Source organism: Rosa rugosa, chromosome 6 (genome assembly GCF_958449725.1).
Source record: "Rosa rugosa chromosome 6, drRosRugo1.1, whole genome shotgun sequence".
NCBI lineage: Eukaryota > Viridiplantae > Streptophyta > Magnoliopsida > Rosales > Rosaceae > Rosa > Rosa rugosa.
Window position 1 is genome coordinate 38,201,538 of NC_084825.1, and position 6,000 is coordinate 38,207,537.

General features: G+C 38.1%; 1 pseudogene; it reads right to left on the reverse strand.

The window, feature by feature from the left end:
- Positions 1–1,218: 1,218 nt before the first annotated feature.
- On the reverse strand, positions 1,219–4,726 carry LOC133715400 (C-terminal binding protein AN-like; annotated as a pseudogene).
- Positions 4,727–6,000: the final 1,274 nt, after the last annotated feature.

Consider the following 6,000-nt stretch of genomic DNA (forward strand, 5'->3'; position numbering starts at 1 on the left):
GCCTTATGAATGGTGAAGCTTCAGCTTATCTTCCACAAAAGTCCCGAACTAGACTTCCTTGTGATGCAACGTGTGGAGCAAGTTAGAATAAATTTTCATAACTTGTGATCACACCCACCTAACCTTTTTTCCCATGACTTGTGCGTAGACTTGTGAGGAAAATGCTGAGGAAAGACTTGATTAAAAGCATTTCATATATACACCCTAAAGGAGAAAGCTGCATATTAGCTTACAAGCTGCATATTAGCTTACTTCCTCGCTGAACCTGTCGTTTCATATTAATTTAGAAATGAAGGCACGTTTACTTACTTAGAATGTAAATGAAAATAGAGGGAATGGTTTCAAGATAAAAGTATTCATGCGTTTACTAACATATAAATAAATCGGAATTGGTGTAGATCTCACCTCTTTGTCAAGAATCAATTTCTGAATACTCAAGAAATTGATTACGAATGGGGAAAATAGGTTTAGAAATCAAAGTCTATAATCAAGACCGATTCCTTTCTTCTCTCATTCAAATTGTCTCTGATTCATGATTTTTTTTATTTCAAGTAAGTAAACGTGTCATGAAATTATTCTAAAAAAAAAAAAAAACAAAAACAAAACGTGTCATGAAATTGGAATTAGCGTCCTTTTAAGGATTATGTACCCCAATCCGAGTGTGGATGGGAACATATTTCAGATTAAGTTTGACGTCGTGATCGTGTTGTGGACTCATTACAAAACACCGTTAATCGAGTGATAACATTGATATGCCTTAGGAAGCTATGTTCTGGCTCATTGGTCTGACGTTTGTACAAGTAAATTGTTAGTGGCTCATTTTTATCATTCTCATGAACTTATTTGAAAAAAAAAAAAACATACAAAAAATCTGACTTTTCTGATTCAAATCACTAATTTAAAGATTCTCCAATAAAAAAAAGGGTAATTTAAAAGAACAATCCCACCTAATCCCGTGTCATTAGACTTAAGAGTGATCGTGTTTGATGCTCTACCGAAAAACTTTGGACAACTTCTAGTTGTGTTCAATGTTCATCTTTTTAAAATTCAGGTAGTGAAGAAGGAAAACAGAAAAATACAAATACCACCATAACATTACAATATGTCTAGCTTTTAAAACCAAATATTTGCCCAAGAAAAGTGAAGGCGGAAAGCTCTTCACGAGTTCACCACGCGGTGGTGAACTCAACCACTGACAGGAATGTGTTAAGTCCCCGATAAAACCAACAGTCAAATGAAACTTCCTTTACTGGTAAGTTACATATCTCCAATGGAATGTCGCATGTAAATTACACAAATACAATCACTTGGAGGCTGAATAACTCAACTTCGAACACAAATATAATGATAAAAACAGACAAAACCATAGAAAGGAAATGGAGGCAATAAAAAATAAACAAAAGGAACACTTTACAACTTTCAAGCAGATTCAAATTGATACAAACCTCCATGGAGGGAAAAATAAAATCGGAACAAGAATGTTAAGCTTACTCTCATGTTCCAGTCCTAATCAAGCCAGCGTGTTACCCCATCTTCTTCGCCTACAGTGGCCAGTATCTCGATGCTTACATCCAAAACAGCCTACAGGTTTATAAATCCAAAAGGTGAGGTTAGAAATTGGAAGAAAATACTAAAATTTTAACAAAGTCCCATGTAACAGTATAATGTTAAATCTCAAGTAGAAGCAGCAAATCATAATTTGCTCATTACAAAGTTGCCCTAAGAAAGACATCACAACTTGTGCACACTTGCGGCTAGTTAAGATGCAAATTTCAGCATGGTGTGGAAATCTGCTCCGTGGTTTGTTAACCACCTAACATATTTTAAAGAAGCACAAAGTGCCTGCGTTTGGAATTCCTATACACCAGTGATCTATCTTTATTGACATGTCTAAAGTTTTGGGGAGGACTTACTGTGCATCTGTACTGCAGGGAAAGAACATGGAAGCATATGCAACAAAGTAAAGGTACATACCAGTGGATTTCTACAGTTAACCAGCCTACACTCCCAGAGAACCTTCCAACATCCAACTCTCCCAAACATCAAAACTGTGACTTGCGAATACAAATTCCATTCTTCTATTTATCTGCAAAGTGAAAATAGCATATGATTTGCATCCCAAACACGAATCAGCATTTAAAGTTTCGGGTCAGCTATGCAAAATTGTTACATCACACAAACTTCCTGGAATGAGAAATCAATAAAACACTGCTTTTGGGGTCCAGTTCAACCATGCAGAAATCAAAATATTACCGGCAATAACTTTCCACCAGCAGCAAAAGATCGCAAACCAATGGTATCCTACAACAAGGAACCAAAACTTCAATATCACCAAAGCAGATCATAAGGAACATGTCTGATCACTCTAGCCACAATAATTTGAAAAATAGGCAACATTTTGAATCCAAAAGAAAAGAACTGAGTCCTTGCATACTAACCTTGCTTCTGATTACAATAATGAACTGAGCTGCAGGATCTCTTTTCGTTACATTTGACATGGTATCTAGGAACCAACCACCACCTTTAACTCTTTGCCTTGCGACATGAAGACCGGGGATATCTCTTGCATATAGAGCTACAACATAGCCATCCTTTAACAGTTCACCAGGCTTTCCACTCAGCCTCTTTCTAGATTTTAGAAGCTGGTCGGAAGACGACTCTTGCATTGATTCTATAGGTGTTTTCCTACTTCTTGAGTCTTCAGGGGAAGCAAACCGAGAACTGGAACTTAACGCTTGATCTGTACCACTCATAGTCGTATCTTCCTCCCGCTGCGAGGTACTTTCTTTTGCTAGTGAAGGTTCATCTGATTTCTTCTGGGATTTCTGATGTGTGCGCCTCTTTTTGGCTTTCTTACCTCATCTACTTCGTCTTCCATCAGACCGAGTAGTTGAATTTTGAGACAAACCCGAACCTTGCTGGCTAGGAGACTCCTTGGATTGATTGGTTTCTTTATTCAGGGAGCTTTCAGGACTTGCATGACTAACATCAGTTAATTGCTGAATGAGGGTTAGCTGTAAGGGATTTTCTTGCTCCAGTTTATCAGTGTTCATTTCCATCACCTATTTCACTATCCTCCTCGTCCTCATCTGATACAACATTTTTTGGAACAACCCCATCAAAGAAGAATGTCTGCAATACGGATATTGCTTTCTCCCTTATCTCCAGCCATACTTCTTCGCTATAATCTGCACTGTTCGGAAGTATTAACACATTGGGCATCTCCTTTTCCTGAATTTAACCAATGACAATATAAGTCTTAGGAACACCCTGGTATATCACTTTATACTCCACACTTCTATCATTCAGATATGGGTAGCCACTTTACAGTAAGGAAGAAAAAAAAATAGCATCACAAATCACATAAACACAACCATAAAAGGTATTCCTTCCCATCCCCTCCGTTTCAATGGGCATATGCCCATAAGTTGTCACATGTCAACAACACCACCAAACCCAATAATTAGGCAACAGGGCAACATCATCAAGGACACATTGTTGATAAGAATGATAAACTTAAAGTTAGGCAACAGGGCAAGGTTAGAATGAAAACCATGCAAAAGCTCAAGGGATTGGAGAAACTTAAATATAAGTTCAGACATGCATATATGATTATTAATGCATGGATTCAAACAATTATCATAGTGTGAAAACAGAACATGATTTAGAGATTTGGTAAAGGGTATAGAGAATGCGATAAACATGTCTCGTCTCTCTGCTCCTTTGGCAGAAGAAAAAATCTGTAATCAGAAATGAGACAGCAATACACTCACTCACTCACTTGATAAGAAAGTCCTGCCCTTTTTTCTTTTTGCTAACTAGAAAGTCCTGACCTTTTTACAAGACAAGAAACAGGAGACAATTCCTTCAATGGAGCAAAACAAGTACTATAAAGGGAGACTGAAAAGCATACTCAATCAGTCAACTACAAGTACTTGCCAAGAAATTGACACAACCTACGGTAACAAGCCCATAACCCATAACTAGTTAACATACCCATGCTTCCATCCATTGCGGCCCTTCAGCACCATCCAAAGCACACCCAGCTAAAGTTCCATCAATCAAAAGCTGTTTCACAAAATAATCATCCAACAGCTACCCGTGTTTACAAGAAATGCTCCTGCACAAGAGGACCCATAATTATTCTATGCTAAAAACAAAACAAAAAAGAAGAAGAAAGAACCAAATATGTTCCTTAAACAAGGACCAAGATGGAAGATAAATATACCAGCCTTTATGTGCTGTAAACATTCAGCATTCAGCATTCAGAACTACCGATAATCCCCAAAACCAAGCCCCGGCACCGCTCCTTGTAGTAAGATAAAACACTAACCAGAACTCGCTCCAGCTCAAGGCTTAGTAGACTCAACCGATTATTCATCCTACTGTTATTCTAAGTAACTGATAGACTGCTCCTAATTTCGACAAAATTTAAACCTAAAAAGAAGACTCGATTGCACTAGAACTACAAATTAAAGCAAATGAGCACCAGCATTCGATACGCACATCCCTCTAGAGTCCAGTAAATGCCAGTTCCTATGTAAATTCTGTTACTTTCAACCTAAACTTCTAACTAATACGATTCCGATAACGAAAAATAAACCACAAACTTCTAACTTGTACCTTTTCCTTATCTTTGCTATGTAAGGTGAAGATAATGCAGGGAATTGGGGAAAAGGGTAAGAAATTTGTGAGGACTGGCTAAGATGAGAAGGTAATTTGAACAGTCAAGTTTTGTGAAGTTTCTATTTAGTGATTGTTTTGATGAAAAAATATAAGTAAATTCGAATGATGTAGATATTTGGTTATTATTTTTATGTTTGTTTTTGTTTTTCATGAGAGTGTGCAGAACTTAAAAGTAAATGCAAGATTTATGAGTAGTGAATGGTCATAACTCGTAACTTATAACGTAAAATTTTGTTTTTGTTATATGAGTATACATGTTTTTAAATGTAATTTATCTTTGATCAATGTAAGAAAAATATCATAAAACTCCAAGCGGCCTCCCTTGCTGCACCAAAAATCCTAGCCCAACGCCGACCTCCTTATGTCGCTGTTCTCCATCTTTTTCCGATCCTTGCCTCACCATTTTCGGATCTCTCCATGTCGAATATTGATTCTGTCACCAAAAGCTTTGCCACCTCACTTGCTATTGCTACAAATGAGGTTGTGGACATCTCCTCCATGTTAGATGGAGGAGCACAGCAAAACTCCCAGTCATATCTTCTGGCAAGTCCTCTAACACCAAAGCCAACAAATGTTGTCGACTTGAGAAGGCATTTTCGTCGAATCTAGGTGCTAAACAAGGGATTTAGCGTTCAGCAGCGCGCACCTGATCGATTTCTTTTCTCCTTTGATATTCGAGGAGATAGAAACAAGGTATTAATGTGTGGCCCGTGGAGTTTCAATCGTGCTTTGGTTGCTATACAACCAATGAAGTATCATCTCTGCAATCTGTAGAGATGGAGGAGTTATTTTTTTGGGTGCGCATCACAGATATGTCGCCGACATATGAGCAGAGGAACACTATTGCCAACGTTGCTTCTGTTGCGGGTAAATTCCTTGACCTGGATCAAAAGATGTTTGATGCAACTTGAGAAATTAGGGTTAGGGTTTCACATGCAATTTTGAAACCTTTTTTCATGCAAAAAATCCTAAAATTTTTCAAAGGGGTTGAGCAAGAGGTTCACTTCTTCTTTGAGAATCTCGTGGGCAAATGCAAGACATGCCTTTGTTTGTATAATAAGGGGGATGCATGTAAGGTTGAAGCTTCAGCGCCGGCAGGCATACCTGCTCCACCACTGGCGGAAGAAGGCTTGAGCTCAATGGTCCCTTTTTAGGGTTTCAGGGAAAGTAATTCAAGGATGGAATGTTTCACTTCCAGAGTCTTACCACCTCCATTCTTCTGCCTGTTGGAAGATCTCTATTTGGAGGACCTGAGACAAGAAAGGTACGCAATCCTGTTGTAATTCGTAGTGCAGAAAAAAGACAAGCTAATGA